The sequence below is a fragment of the Phoca vitulina genome, unplaced genomic scaffold (assembly GCF_004348235.1).
Source record: "Phoca vitulina isolate PV1807 unplaced genomic scaffold, GSC_HSeal_1.0 scaffold44, whole genome shotgun sequence".
NCBI classification, from domain to species: Eukaryota; Metazoa; Chordata; class Mammalia; order Carnivora; family Phocidae; genus Phoca; species Phoca vitulina.
In genome coordinates this window covers 13,205,044-13,221,474 of record NW_022589747.1, presented here as the reverse complement: position 1 = coordinate 13,221,474, position 16,431 = coordinate 13,205,044, and the positions used below count along the sequence as shown (strand labels likewise).

General features: G+C 40.9%; 1 protein-coding gene and 1 pseudogene across 1 annotated transcript in view; both read left to right on the top strand.

The window, feature by feature from the left end:
* Positions 1–16,431, top strand: part of RALA (RAS like proto-oncogene A) — a 76,179-nt gene that overhangs the window by 31,718 nt on the left and 28,030 nt on the right. The gene's annotated exons all lie outside the window — the stretch shown is intronic.
* Positions 7,153–9,167, top strand: LOC116648481 (annotated as a pseudogene).

Genomic DNA, 16,431 nt, shown 5'->3' with positions numbered 1-16,431 from the left:
ATATTACGCTGTGCTCACCACAGATGTAGCTACCACTTGTCACCATTTAGGAATGAATAAATCCCAGGAATAAAAGGCACCCCATAGGCATGTAGTGGATGATGGTGTAATCGTTTACTTACCTGTCTTTTGAAGAGTAACAGTTTTTCATTTTGATGTCCAATTTATCAGTTTGTTCTTTTGTGGATTCTACTTTTGGTATTCTATCTAAGAAATCATTACTTAGGGGCACCTGGGTGGCTCAGTCATTAAGCGTCTGCCTTCGGCTCAGGTCGTGATCCCGGGGTCCTGGGATGGGGCCCCACATCGAGCTTTCTGCTCAGCGGGAAGCCTGCTTCTTCCTCTCCCACTCCCCCCTGATTGTGTTCCTTCTCTCCTGTCTCTCTCTCTCTCAAAAAAAAAAAAAAGTCATTACTTAACCCAAGGTCACCTAATCCAAGGCCACATGCCTAATTCTTTGCTTTCTTCTAGAAATTTTGCAATGATAGGTTTTACATTTAAGAATGGTCCAATTTGAGTTAACTTTTGTATATGGTACTTTCCTTTTTTTACATATGGATATCATAATTGTTCCAGTGTCATTGTTGAAAAGACTATCCTTTCTGTACTGCATTGCCTTTTGCACCTTTGTCGACAGGGGTCCAAAACTGTGAACAACCCACTTGTCCATCAGCAGGTGGATAGGAAAATGAGTGGTGGTGTATCCATACAGTGGAGTGCTGTGCTTATACAGGCAACAGCAGGGATGTATCTCAAAATTATGTGGAGTGAAAGAAGCCTGAGGGATACATATTGCATAATTCTAGAAACTCTAGGAAATGCTAATTAACCTATATAGGAAACAGTGTATTTAATTCAGTGTATTAAGGAGGGTGGCGATAGAAGGGGAGATTACAATGGGTCAGACTTTCAAATACGTGCAGTTTATTATATATTATACCTCAATAAAGCTGTTACAAATAAAATTCTAAAAATTTATAGAATAACACAGTAAACTTTTTTATTGTTATGTTAATCCCCATACATTACATCATTAGTTTTAGATGTAGTGTTCCATGATTCATTGTTTGTGCATAACACCCAGTGCTCCATGCAGAACGTGCCCTCCTCAATACCCATCACCAGGCTAACCCATCCTCCCACCCCCCTCCCCTCAAGAATAACACAGTAAACTTTTGATAGCTCATATTTTTCTTTTCTTATTCCTTAATCTTTTCTTCATACAATAACCCCTGCTTTATTATTCCTATTAAAAAAAATGGTGTGTAGATCTCAACAAAGCATTCAGAAAATGTGATCATTGTAAACTCATTTCAGGTATACCTTCTGTTTCTTTATTCAAGTCCTTATGTCATGTCAGTTCCTACAGGGTCTGTTATCTTTCCTTGGTACCATTGTTCCACTACGTACAACCCACTTTGTTATGCATTTAACTCAGACTCCCCCAAATGTCCACACTTATTTCACTAGTAGAAACTGAAAAATGCATAGGATCAAGATATATAAGGTTTAAGGGGAAAAGTGTAAAAAAGGAAATGATCGGGGACAGATAACATAGGGAGACAATATTACAGAATTTAGATTTTAACCTAAGAGCACTACGGAGTCTTTGAAGAATTTTAGCTGAGCCATGTCAGACTAATTTCCCTTTTAATGTGATAGGTTGTAGTTACATAAAGAGGCAGGCAATATTAACAACGAGGGGCTTTGTATCAGTCTCTTTGGTATTTTAGTTAATATGTAGTTTTTTGGGGGAGGCAGGGTCAATACTCTTCTTCTGATACTTTAATTCATTCCCAGGCTTTGTACATTATAGTTGCATCCTGTCAAGTGAAATATAAGTAGCAATTCAAAGTTCAGAGCTACCTGAATTTTCTTGCTTCTGCTTCTTGGATTTGTGAGAATGACAGCTATATTTAGGCTTAAGAATTTAGTCTACTGGAATTAAATACAGGCTTCATGTATTCATCCTTGCTGTTTTTCAGTACGAAATCTTATAAAATGGCATGTAAATGGTTTTAATATCTTATTTTTCTTCCTTTCAAACCTGTAGAGTCAAGGGTCACTAATTTGGGATTAGTTATGATTCTCGGTAAGGCCCTACTGATTCTCGATGACAGCAAGAGACGGCAAGAACCCAGAAAGGAAAAAGGTGATTTAAGAGCAGTGGCCAGGCTTCTGGCAACTGGAATGCTCTGTTGTTAAAGTGACTTTATTGTTAGAAGTTTCTTTGTCTTCATGCAGCACCTGTCACCGCCTAACCAAGACCATGTTTTTCAACACCTGGCATAACATGAAACTACTAGATCATATGAGACCAGTCCTTCAGGAGGTGAGTTGAACTCAGTCCTCCGGTAGGATGGATTGGTGACTGTGGAAGCCCATAAGTGGGTACCAGTTACTGCTAAAATAAACATGCTCAGCCCGTCCCTCGAACTGAACCCTGGGTTTTGGGATAGAGCAAAAGAATGAGAATAAGGGATACTGGCTTCAAAAGTCATGTGTGAGTACGCAGTGATTTCCCGTCTGCTCTAACTACACGGACGCAGATACGTGGATTCTGCTGGACCATACCATCCTGGGTCAGTTCCAGTTTTAACTCTACCACAGCTTTCTGTGGAATTTCTTGCAAGTGACTTAACTCTTCTCTAGCCCTTATTTCTTCTTATGAAGGATGAGAGAATTGACTATTTTAAGACTTCCTTCTCAGTTCTTCAGTTACATTGTATTTACTTGACTTAACATCTTACAGTGAAACTTCTAGGTAAAAATGGAAATAACTTTTTAAATCCTATCACTTGTAAAATTGGAAGAAACAGGCTAGTATACCGAAGGGGATATTGTATTGAATGAGGTCCCTAGGTAAATCTCACTTGGGGGCCTGGACCTTCCAAATGTTAGCTCTTTGATTATCAGATTGTCCTCTATACTGAAGGGAGCCTTACATGATAATGAGATGCTACAACTTTGCTTCTACCCCCAGTTTGAATTTAGGTGCACATGTTTAGTGTTTTCATTTTAATATATGGTTGACTTTTGGTGATGCCGTTTAAAGAGATGGGAAGCTTCCTTGTGCATGGGCCTGCTACCCAGCCTGTGATTCCCGACCATTCCTGATGAGCCGTGACTATCCCTCATCAGCCCCTTCCACCCACTCTCGCTCACCGGCCCACCCCCCGACCCCACTTACAGTAATAGGACATGCATTCTGCTCTGTATTTTGGCTGTTAGACGTGTTGGAAATGACCGAGGAGGCTTGTCCCTCCTTGACCACCTAGACAGTTGCTGTATGTGGGACTCGTTTTAAATTAATGTCGTCCAGTCTCTGTTCCTGCCTCCATCAATCCATCTAGAACCCCAGTGGTCTTTATTCCAGACATAATGATGATTTGCCCTGTGGTATCATTGCTGACTCCGCTCCTCCTCTTCTCAACTGCCTTTCTTTCCCCCTCATTTCCCCATACAAAGTCCAGGTATATTTTTGCCCATTTCTTGGCTAGTGTTAGGAAACTTGCAGCGACAGGTGTACAGAACTTAGTGTCTGGTACAAAGTAGTATATTCAGTAAATGTTAGCTGTTTTTAGTCTTGGCCACTTTCTATTAAATGAATCAGATGAAATTGCTGTTTTGTAAGTAAAAGAAGAAATCTAATGTTGGCAGTTTTATATAGTTCAACTTTATAGATATACAGAGTGATGGTTTTTTTTTTTTTTTTTTTTTTAAAGATTTTATTTATTTATTTGAGAGAGAGAGAATGAGAGAGAGCACATGAGAGGGGGGAGGGTCAGAGGGAGAAGCAGACTCCCTGCCGAGCAGGGAGCCCGATGCGGGACTCGATCCAGGGACTCCAGGATCATGACCTGAGCCGAAGGCAGTCGCTTAACCAACTGAGCCACCCAGGCGCCCTAGAGTGATGGTTTTTAACCAGGATGCAAATTAGAATTATCTAGTCAGCCTTTTGCAATATGTAAATATACACTGCCCCCATCCTATCCCATTGAATCAGGATCTTCATGCATGGATTCTGGATAAGTACTTTTTTTTTTTATTTTTTTTTTTAGAGAGTGGGGGCAGTGCACAGAGGGAGAGAGAGAATCCCAAGCAGGCTCCACACCCAGTGTGGAACCCAGTGCTGGGCTCGATCTCACAACCCTGAGATCATGACCTGAGCCAAAATCAAGAGTCTGGCGCCCAACTGACTGAGCTACCCAGGTTCCCCCTGGGTAAATGCATTTTTTCCCAAAGATTTTATTTATTCATGAGAGGCAGAGGGAGCAGCAGGCTCCCCATGGAGCAGGGAGCTCGATGCGGGACTCGATCCCAGGACCCCAGGATCATGATGTGAGCAGATGCTTAACCAACTGAGCCACCTAGGCACCCCATGGGTAAATGCATTTTTAAGAAGCTCCCCCGATGATTCTGATTCATATTCCTGCTAAAATACCTGTCAGAGAATCTTCCCTTCGGGTTGTTTTTCTTTTAATGTGCAAGTTCTTTTATACATACCTGTATGTTTTTCATGTAATCCATTATCTGGTCATGAACTGAAACTATTTTTATGACTCCACAAATTACCATCATTTTTAACTTTCAGATACGATCAAATCTCAAATTAAGATTTATCAGTACTCAATCTTGGGAAGGCAAATCTAGGTGCTATAGGATGTTTTCATGATTTTCAAGGAATTTCCCAAGTCTTTCTTTCCCCTGGTTGTGAAAGGTCACTTCACATTATCTTTCATACAACTTAAACTTAGGATTTTGCACTTTTCCAATATACTCTTGCCTTTTCACACAAAAGAGAATAAACAGTAGTAAGCGGGCCACAGTTCAGTTTAACTTACCTTGACTCACGTGACTCACAATGGCAGCTTACCCATGTAATTTTAATGTAGCCAAGAGAAAATGGAGGGAGTTTCTTTGAACAGCAGCTTCTCCCTTCACTGATGGTAATTTGTGTCCTGTTCTCTTGTTGTTAACCAGTGTTGTGAAATCTCTGGGTAAGTGGGTTCTAGATAAGCCCAAAGTTACGGGCAAAATTTTTCTGTTAGTTCATTGGCAGCTATAGACAAAAATAGTAAAACACAGAAAAGAGGATTCTGAGCTTTTTTCTACCTCCCGCCACCATGTTCTCTCCGATTTGCATTCCTTCATCATGAAGTGGGCTTGCTTTAGTGGCATGCATACTCTTAAAATACAGAGAAGTTTAAGGTTAGTGTGGCTCCTGAAGAAAAATGACTGTCAGATTTGTAAAGCATTTCATTAAAGTGTATGTATACACTAAACAACATGCAGCCTTTGCTAGTTAGCTCAAAAATGTTTTATCAGGAAGGAATATTGAATTTTACCTAATGCCTTTTTCTTTTCTCTTCTGTTGATTATATGGGTTTTCTCATTTGGCTTATTCATGTGATTAGATCATATTCTAGCATTCTTATTATTAAGCTGTTAGTATTTCTGGGATAAAACACATTTAACTGTAATGGATTATTCATTACTAAGAGGTAAAAATCAGGTATTTGTATTTTACGAAATGTTCTTTAATGAAATTATAATGTGGCCCTTTTTTTGGTATGATTACTGCTATTGTGGTACCACTGGCTTTTATTACCCAAATGAAATGATTTGGGTAGTTTTTCTGTGCAGCCCTTGAGAATTCTCTTTTTATGTTTAAGAGAAATTGCCTTTAAAACTGTCTGGGGCCCGGGGCACCTGGGTTGAGGCTCTGGGCGCTCAGTCAGTTGAGCTTCCAGCTCTGTGCTCAGTGCAGAGTCTGCTTCAGATTCTTCCTCCCTCTACCACTCCCCACTCACACTCTCTCTCTCTCAAATGAATAAATAAAATCTTTAAAAAACAAACAAAAACTGTCTGGGGCCCAAACCCTGTAGAAAGGTCATTCTTATCAGTTTCTTCCATAATGGTAGTAAAGTTTAGATGGTAAACACTTAGGATTTGGATTTTTAAAAATCCTGGCTTCACTCCAACAGTGTGACTTTGGGCACCTTCTAAAAGCTCTCTGTGGCTGAGCTGTAAAATGTGGGTTATAGTTTTAATGTCCTTTAAGAGTTTCTCGAGATACTCAAGTAGTTGAAAAAGTGTCCAACTTAAATACTCAATAAGTGAAAATATTTATTTTCCTCCAATGTTATTATCTTATCTCCAGGTATTTTTTCTCAATTTCCCTTTTTTTCTTTTTCCTGCTTTCCTTGGGATTTTTCTCCCAGCTTCTTGAACCATATGATTGGTTTGAATGCTCTGTATAAGATAGTCCTGGTGGGGCGCCTGAGTGGCTCAGTCGGTTAAGCGATTAAGCGTCTGCCTTGGGCTCAGGTCATGATCCCAGAGTCCCAGGATTGAGCCCTGCCTGGGTCTCCCTCCTCGGTGGGGAGTCTGCTTCTCCCTCTGCTCCTCCCCCGCTCCTGTGCTCACTCTCTCTGTCTCTCAAATAAATAAAATCTTTTTAAAAAGATAAGATAGTCCTAGAAGAAGATAAAAATTCAAAAATATTAACATTGGGTAATAGGACCACACAGGTGACTTTTCCCCTTGTCTCTTTACTCTCAAAGTTTTGTATGATGAGTACATGTTACTTTTTATAATAATGAAAAATTGAAGGAGTACACATCCCATGCATGTGTGTGTATGCACGTGTACGCATACGCACACATGCATACGTTTATGTAGGCGGTTGATCAACACTAATGATAACATTAAGAGTACTCCACAGCATTCAGGATAGCCTTCGGAAGTGAGCCTGTGGTAAAGAGATTTGCAATGGAGAATTTAGTTGATAAATACTCAAGTTGTTATTAAACATAAGTTCAGATCGTCTTTTTCTTATATTCATTGTTAGAGTTTTTAATTAAAAACAGTGGTATTTCCTGTCTTTTTGCTGTGCCATACTTATACAGTAAGCATCATAGAGTCCATACCAAAAGCGTAATGGGACTACGTGGATGCCTGGTGCCATGCATAATAGCAAGTCAGAATTTCAGAGGTTACCAGTTTCTGTTTTCTTTCTTTCTGTGTTTTGAATGACTCCCTGTTATTATTTAAAAAGAATTGGCTGCTGGCCCTCCGCTCCGCCCTGCAGCTCCCCACTGCCTTCTCTCCGCCCACCATGGCCCTACTGCACCCCCGGGCCAGGCACGCTGTCCGGTTCATTGCCACCTTCCACCCAGGCCTTGCTCTGTGGCCTCTGCCAGAGTCAGCTCCTGGTGGACCCATGTGGAAATGGGGCCCCCAACATCCTATCCGGGGAGTCCCAGAAGCCTTCCAGAGAGACACCAACAACAAAAAGATGAGTCTGGGAGTTGGTGCCTACCGGGATGGTAATGGAAAGCCTTATGTGCTCCCCAGCATCCGGAAGGCAGAGGCCCAGACTGCTGCAAAAAATTTGGACAAAGAATACCTGCCCGTCCTGAGACTCGCTGAATTTTGTAATGCAGCTGCAGAACTAGCCCCGGGTAAGAACAACCAAGTGCTGAAAAGTAGCAGGTATGTCACCCTGAAGACCATTTCTGGAACTGGGGCCTTGAGGAATGGAGCCAGTTTTCTGCAAAGATTTTTTAAGTTCAGCCAAATGTCTTTCTGGGAGCCATCCTGGGAAATCAGGGATGCAGGCATGCAGCCAAAGGTTAATTGATACAATAACCCCAAGATGTGCGGCTTTACTTCACAGGCACTCGGGAGGACACTGAGAATGCCACAGCCAAGTGTTCTCCTGCGTGCCTGTGCCCACAGCCCCGCCGGAGGGGACCCTCGCCCTGAGCAGCGGCAGGAAATCCAACAGTGGTGAGGAAGAGCAGCACTTCTTGGCATTCTTTGACGTGGCCTCCCAAGGCTTTGCCCGCGGTGATGGCAACAAGGACACCCGGGCTGTACGCCACTTCATTGAACAGGGCATTCATGTTGGTCTCGGCCCATCCTGTTGCCAAGAACAGGGGCCTGTATTGGGAGCACGTGGGAGCCGTCACTGTGGTCGGCCAAGATGCTGAGGCAGCCAGAAGCTTGGAGTCACGGTTAAAGATCTTGATCCGTCCCATGTATTCCAACTCTCCCTGATCAGTGGGGCCCAGATTGCCTCGACCATCCTGACCAGCCCCATCCTGACCAGCCCCGACCTGGGAAAACAACGGAGGCAGGAAGGGAGGCAGGAAGGGAGCGTGCGGACTCTACTGGTCTCCGGCCTCAAGAAGGATGGCTCCTTCCACACTAGCAGCACATCACTGACCGGATTGGCGTGTTCCGTTTCACAGGCAGAGAGGCCAAGGAGTTCTCCGTCTGTATGACAGAGGACAGCCGCATCTCTGTGGCAGGGGGCTACCTTGCCCTGCCTTTCACTAGGTCGCCAAGTCATTTCCCTGGTGACCGGGAACAGAGACAACCTTCCCGTCTCTGGCCTCTGCTGTTGGGAGAGTCACATTGAGGAAGAAGGATGGTGGATGGTGGCGAGCCGGTCACTTCTTTCAACCACAGGACTTAACACTCAACCACTGAATGTGTTTCTCAGAAAAGAACATGTCGTGGAATAGGGCAGGGGCATCTGTGCGGGGGAAACATTGTGGCTCAAAACCAAACTCCTGCTCATCCTTTAACTCCAGCTCTTCCAAAAGAGTTTACATGTACAAGAAAGACCTAGCCCACCAAAAAACACAAAAAGCAAAAAACTCTCAATCATACCATTGCGATGTTCCAGAAGCTTTCACTGCTGCACATGATGGTGTTGGGGGCACCTCTGTAGATCCAGCCTGAGCATAGCACCTACGGGAGGTGTTGCGGGAAGACCCGGCTCTAGCATAAGCAGGCAGCCTCTTGTTTGTCCTCCCGTGACTGAGCAAGCTGATTGGCCGCAGACCTCCTTACAGAAATCGTGTTGCATGAAAACCAGCAAGCGTGCTGCCACTGCATGAGGAAAATAAAAGATGTCGTTTTCTGTCTTATTTAAGAAAGTGAAAAGGTTCTTCTTTTTAATACTTTCAGGCATTTTAATGTTCCTGTCTTCTCCCTTAGCATTGCTGTTCTTTGCCTTAGGCACAGAGATCAGTAACTAGCCTAGGTTCTCATCCTGTTAAAAGAGCTGTAGTAGAGGTTAATTGGTACAAAGGGAACTTCTCTTTATTGCTGTAGAGTTCATCTTTAGCTTGAAATCCCTAGTTTATGGGGCATCTGAGTGGCTCAGGCAGTTAAGCATCCCACTTCAGCTCAGGTCATGATCCTGGGACTTGGAGGATCCAGCCCCGTGTCAGGCTCCCTGCTCAGCCTGGAGTCTGCTTCTCCCTCTCCCTCTGCCCCTCCCCTGCTCTCAAATAAATAAAATCTTAAAAAAAAATAAACTCTTGGTTTATAAAAATAGTTTCAGTACTTAATTTGCAGAGCACGACTGATCAGTATGGCCCTTGGTAAATTCTTAGTTTTAGCTAACCTGTCTCAGTGCTATAAAGAACACATTTTTTTAAAAAATCACTTCAGTTCTTCTCTATAGCAGCAGTGAAGACTACTGGCTCTCCTTTCTCTTTTTTCCCACTTGTGCCTCACTCCTCCTCCTTTTCTGTGCCAGATATTGCCTAATCTTAACTTTTTTCTTTATTTATGGTTAGTTGGTCACTCATTTCAGGAAACCTATTTATTCTTAAAATTGGTACTGGATAATTGTATTCTTTAAAACTGAGGCTAATTTGGGGTCCCTGGGTGGCTCAGTCAGTTAAGCATCTGCCTTTGGCTCAGGTCATGACCCCAGAGTTTTGGGATCGAGTCCCCGTATCACGGTCCCTGCTCAGCGAGGAGTCTGCTTGTCCCTCTCATTCTGCACCCCCCCCCCCCGCCCCGGCCCCACTCGTGCTCTCTTGCTTGCTCTCTTTCAAACAAATAAATAAATAATCTTAAAAGATAAAACTGAGGCTAATTTTAATTGGATGTCTTTGAGATTTTCATAGTTTCTGAATTTGAAGTATTTGGGGATTTCAAGTAAGCCAACAAAGAATTTTAACTCAAGTTTGTAGTGAAAGCCAATAGACTGACTCCTCTGTGTCCCTGACTCCCAGTGAGATGACAGAGGAAAATAAAGTTTACAGACAGAAATTTGTAAATTCATGACAGCACTGAAAATGGGAACAGATGGATGACCATCAGCAAAGCAAAGATTTCCCAGGTTTTAAAGATTTTATTTATTTATTTGACAGAGAGAAACATAGCGAGAGAGGGAACATGAGCAGGGGGAGTGGGAGAGGGAGAAGCAGGCTTCCCGCCGAGCAGGGAGCCCAGTGCGGGGCTCGATCTCAGGACCCTGGGAGCATGACCTGAGCCGAAGGCAGGCGCTTAATGACTGAGCCACCCAGGTGCCCCCTTCCCAGGTTTTAGAAGGCAGAAGACAGATGGCATTGATGGATGAACCGGGGTGGAGGAAGCCCCAGTCCAGCATACCCATGAGGAAAAGCTGCAAGTGGAATCTCTCCTTCCCCATAGATTGCTGAAGAGACTTTCAGCTGAGTCAGTAGGAACAGAGCAGAAGAGATGGTAGGACATGGTATTATGCATGTATGCATTAAGAGCTAACTGGGTGTTCTGCCCACACACCCAGCCCGTACAAATGTTGCAACAGCATTGGTTCCCATGCTAATTTTGGAAATCTGCTTTCAAAAAAAGTTTCTTTTTAAACTCTCAGCCTGAGGAGGACTAGGAGTTCCAGTGAAAGTGTTAGTGACCCAAGGTAAACTCTTCTTGTTTGGATATTTGGAGAAGAATCCAACCTGTCATCCTGTTGCTTGCCCAAGAACCTTGAAGTGAAGTGTGTCTGTTAAAATGCCAGTGAACATGGAGTCTCCAGATCTGTAATGGGAAGTAGATCTACCCACCACCAGAGGAAACCTGCTATGGTGGCCTGGGGAAGCTAGAGGAAAGAAAGCCTAGCCAATGGGGACATGAAATTATATAAAATGTAATACGATACTATTGCCAGATTAGTACAGGATATGAATTAACAATTCACAAAATAAATACATGGAAAAAATATTCACACTCTTCATGTAATCAAAGATGGAAGAGAAATAACAGATCTTTTTCCTAATATATAAATAGCAGGTTTTTTTAAAGAATACTAATCGCTAATAGGAATATCGTGAACAATTTTACAGTCCTTTTGAAAAGGAGTTGGACATTATGCCTAATAAACCTTTAAACAATCCATTCATTCATTTCTGTTTCTTAGAGTCTACCTCATGAAAAGCATTTTAGGTGTAGAAATAGATGGTCATTCATTGTTACACTGAAGAATTCTAACCGGCTATAACGTCTTGTTACAGGACTTGGTAAGTAAACTGCCGTACATCTACAGAATGACATATTAAGTAGCCATAAGAATTACAGCCATGAAGTCAACAAAATAACACTGAAAAACAAGTATGACTTGAGTGGAAAGGGATGCAGAAAGCAAACTTGTGTGTTACAACTTAACCTCTTCCCACCATGTCTCAGTACTTGATTGTGAGATCCTTGAAGTCAGGGATCCTGACTTGCTTATCTCTGTGCCCATCCGCTGCTGCCCCCTGATGCCTAGCATGGTACCTGACTCTCAGTAATTATATATTGACTCAGAAGATGGGCATAGGAAAAAGAAACAGGAAGGAAATCCAAAAATAAGCCAAAAGATCAGAGAAGCCACTTGACACAGAGAAAGCTAGCTTACTAATGAAACATGTGTTGAAAAGCAGAATTTAACATGTCTTCATGTGAACTTAGATTCCTTAAAAATATTTCGTGACTATTTACTCTGAAAGTTTTTGTCAGTATTTCTTCTAATATCTAGGGTTTTTTCTTCTAATATCTAGGGTGGTTTTTTTTTAAGATTGACTTATTTTATTTTAGAGAGAGCGCAGGGAGAGGGCAGAGTGGGGAGAGAGAAACTCAAGCAGACTCCACGCTGAGCGTGGAACCCAACACCGGCCCAATCGCACAACCCCAAGATCACAACCTGAGCCAAAACCAAGAGTCGGTCGCCTAACTGACCGTACCACCCAGGCGTCCCTCTAATGTCTAGGTTTGATATAAGTCTTATTTACTTGAATGATTTTTAAGCTGGATCATTCAGACATGATTAATTCAATTCTTTTTTCTGGTTACATTTTTTAAAATAGCAAGGCATTCATAGACAATATGAAGTTCATAAATCTATCAGTAAGAGAAACTGTAACCGTATATATCTATACCTAATTTATAGCTCATACACAGTAGAACCTAAAGCAGATATAAGTTACCCAAATTATACTTTTTTATTAGATCTGTTAAGCATCCAGGCTCTGAGTATTATTTCTTTATCCAGTTTTGTAGCTGGTAAATTCAGTAAATAACACTTAATGTATTTAATTTTCAAATAAATAACATATCCGCATGGTTCAAAATTCAAATGATTACTATCTGTTATGTATCCTTCCAGAGTTACCATAGCAGTACAGAAGCAAAATGTATATTGTTTATAATTATTAATTATTTACTGTTTTCGTAAACTACATAATCTTATTTCAAAAGCACGTTTAGGGGTTCAAAGAGAAGTGTTAAAATAGCTGTAAATAGTAGTTTATCAGTTTTTTACCTTTCGGGTTCCGCCCTGTTACTTATTTCTCAACATTATTGAAATCAAGTAATAAAAGGATGCCTGGGTGGCTCAGTCGGTTAAGCATCTGCCTTCAGCTCAAGTCATGATCTCAGGGTCCTGGGATCGAGCCCCACATCGGGCTCCTTGCTGGGCAGGGAGTCTGCTTCTCTTTCTCCCTGCCCCTCCCCCCTACTCATGCACTCTCCATCTCTTTCACTCTCTCTCTCTCTCTCAAATAAATAAAGTCGTTAAAAAAAAAAAAAATCAAGTCATAATATGGTAACAAAACCACTGAGGCCTGGGTGAAAAAAAACACTTAGGCTATACTTAGATTCTTGTTTTAAATTATTTTGCTCTATTAAAAGATCAGTATTGATTTCCATTATTTCCCTGCATGAACCCTTCTTACCACCTACCCCTCTCCCCCCAACAAAAGGCCGCTCATTCCTCCTCTTTTCCTTACCCATCATGTCCATTCTAGCCAGAGAGTTGGGTGATTTGGCTTGAACTTTCCCCTTTACCTCTCACATCTAACCTGTCGCCAAATTGGTTGAGTATCTCTTGAATCCATCCTCACCTTCTCCCTGGTCCACACTCAAGTCCACGTGGCCCTCTAGCCTTCCAGCCGTTCTGCCTGCCTCTGAGTCATAGTCTCAGTCTTCAAAACTCCCAGTGGGTCTCCACTGCTCTGAGGACAAAAATCTAAATTCCTGGTACATCAGGTTCTATTTCTGGCCCTTTTTACTTCTTCTGGCTTCATCTCTCACTCGTTTACCTGGTTGGCTAGTGCTTTGTCTTTTAAGTCTCAGCCCTCACTTCCTCATTTGTTCTAGAGAATTTTTGTTAGTTTTAACTGTGGCAAGGGCTTTACCTTTGTGCTGCTGTTAGTAATTTTGCCCTGACTGGTGGCAGAATGTATGCTGCATAGAAAGGTAGGATCTTCTAAAAAGATGCTTAAAAAGATGAATGTTTATGTTACGCATACTTACTCTATTAGACATCTTCCATATGCTGTTTTATTCATGTTAACCTTGGCTTTCCAAACAAGCCGAGACCCATGGAGATAAAGTAATTCGAGCCTTTGTGATTTTAAGTCTGTGCTTTGATATCTGACATGTTTGGCATATCATATAAATAAATTTTATTATTCAGACAAGGGAAAATGTTAGGCCATCTTTAAGTGGTTTCCAGCTACTGTATCTTTAAAACAGTATTACTTTACTTAGTTCAGTCTTTATGATAATTTTGTATTCTCCTTATTCAGTGCAGCTTGAATAATTGGAAAATATTATGTTGTTACATTTTAAAAATAAAACAGCGCCTCAAAAATAAAACTTTCCGACTTTGAATGTTGCTCATATAGAGCTTGATTGTATCCTTTAAAGTGAAGGAAGACCTCCTGAGACTTTAGGGTGACAATTACTACTAATGTTATATTTCACCTGGACTTCCTTCCACCTTCTCTTTTTAATAACGACTAATTACTAAGGTTTTGTTTATAAATATTCAAAACAGTAGTTTCTTTGTCACTTAATATTTGTCAAAGATATATTGGAATTCTAAAAGTATGAAACAAAAAAAATGATGAATGGGACTCTGTCAAAATTAAAAGCTGCTCCTCTTCAAAAAATGTGTAAAGAAAATGAAAAGAGGGGCACCTCGGTAGCTCAGTTGGTTAAGCGACTGCCTTCAGCTCAGGTCATGATCTCAGGGTCCTGGGATCGAGCCCCGCGTCGGGCTCCCTGCTCGGCGGGAAGCCTGCTTCTCCCTCTGACCCTCCCCCTGCTTGTGTTCCCTCTCTCGCTGTGTCTCTCTCTGTCTTATAAATAAAATCTTTAAAAAAAAAAAAAAATGAAAATGAAAAGATAAGCCACAGACTGGGGGAAAATATTTTCTGGTAAAGGATTTTGTTCCAGAAAATGTAAAGAACTGAAAAAACAAAAACCCAATTTTTATAAACGGGCAAAAGATTTGAACACCAAAGACATAGATGGCAGACAACCACATGAAGATATGCTTGCTATTAGGAAAATGCAAATTACAACCACAGTGAAATACTACTACTCGTCTACTAGACTGACAGTACCAGAGAGAAAGCAACTACAAGTCGCGTACATGTTAGTGGAAATGCAGAAGGGTACAGCCACTTGGAAAATATATTTAAACACAAATTTACCATGCAGTTTAGCAATCCTATTCCTAGGTATTTACCCAAGAGAAGTAGGAAAAAAATATATATATTTATACACACACACACACACACACACACACAAAGACTTCTATGTGAATGTTTATAGCTTCTTCATCCTTAACATCTTTTAAATGGAAACAACCCAAATAAATGTGAATAGATAAATAAATTGTGCTATTTGCAGGCAGCTGAATACCATCCAACATTAAAAAAAGATAATATGCACTCCTGGTACATGTAACAATATGGATGTATCTCAAAAGCCATAGCTAAGTAAAAGAAACCAGGTACAAAAGGTTACGTACAATATGGTCCATTTATATAACGTTCTGGAAAAGGTCGTAGGAACTGAAGTTGGATCAGCGGCTGCCAGGGGATGGGGTCATGGGGGAAGATTGACTGCAAAGGGATAAGAGGAACCTTTTGGGGGGGATGGAAATGTTATATATCTTGATTGTGGTGGTGGTTACATGACTCTATACATTTATCAAAATTCATTAAAAGGGTGATTTTATTGTATGTAAACCAAACTGCCTTTAAAGAAAAAGTTAAAGCCAGTTTTCAACATCAGAAACTATTTTCACAAATTTAAGGGTAAAGAAAATTCTAGGAGGTAGATCCGATGACTCCTAAATCAGGTCCTTTGTCTTTTGAGTCAGTGGTGTTTGTTTTTTTATTGTAAATAAATTCTTAGATATTAAAAAATAATAGTCTTTTTTTATTAACAGGATTTTGTGCCTTTACCAATATATGATCTTCTTTCCCCACAACAGGATCTATCTTCATTTATTTGAATCACTCTTTATAAAGTTAGTACATTATTAAATTGTCTTCATGTGTATCTTAGACAGTTTGTGTCAGTCTTATGTACCCTTTGTGAGTGCTGTTGTAAATTCAGTCTTTTTTTCCATTATATATATATATATATATATTTTTTTTTTTTTTTAAATTGTTAGACATTTGGTTGTTTCCAGTTTTTGGCTACTGTGAATAAAACTGTGAACATTCTTTTTTTTTTTTTTTTTTAGATTTTATTTATTTATTTGACAGAGAGAGACACAGCAAGAGAGGGAACACAAGCAGGAGGAGAGGGAGAGGAAGAAGCAGGCTTCCCGCGGAGCAGGGAGCCCAATGTGGGGCTCGATCCCAGGACCCTGGGATCATGACCTGAGCCGAAGGCAGATGCTTAAAGGCTGAGCCACCCAGGCGCCCCAAAACTATGAACATTCTTGTACAAGTCTTTTTGTGGACATATATCACTTGGGTAAAGCATAGGAGTAGAACTTTGGGTCATAGGGTATGTATATGTTTAGCTTTTTGAGAAATCACCATTTTTCAAAATGATTATACCATTTTTATACTCCCATCAGCAAGGCATAAGAGTTCTGATAGTTCATCATCCTTGCCTGCATCCAATGTTGACTTTTTAATTTTAGCTATTCTAGTGGGCATGAAGTAGGATATCCTTGTGACTTTAATTTGAATTTTCCTCTAATGTTGAGCTGTTTTTAATGAGCTTTTTGGCCAAAAAAATATCTTTTATGAAGTGTTTATGAAGGTCAAGTATTATGCCCAGTTTTTATTGGGTTGCTTATAATTTTTTCATTACTTTGTTGGAGTTATTTATATATTCAGGATGCAAGTCCTTTGA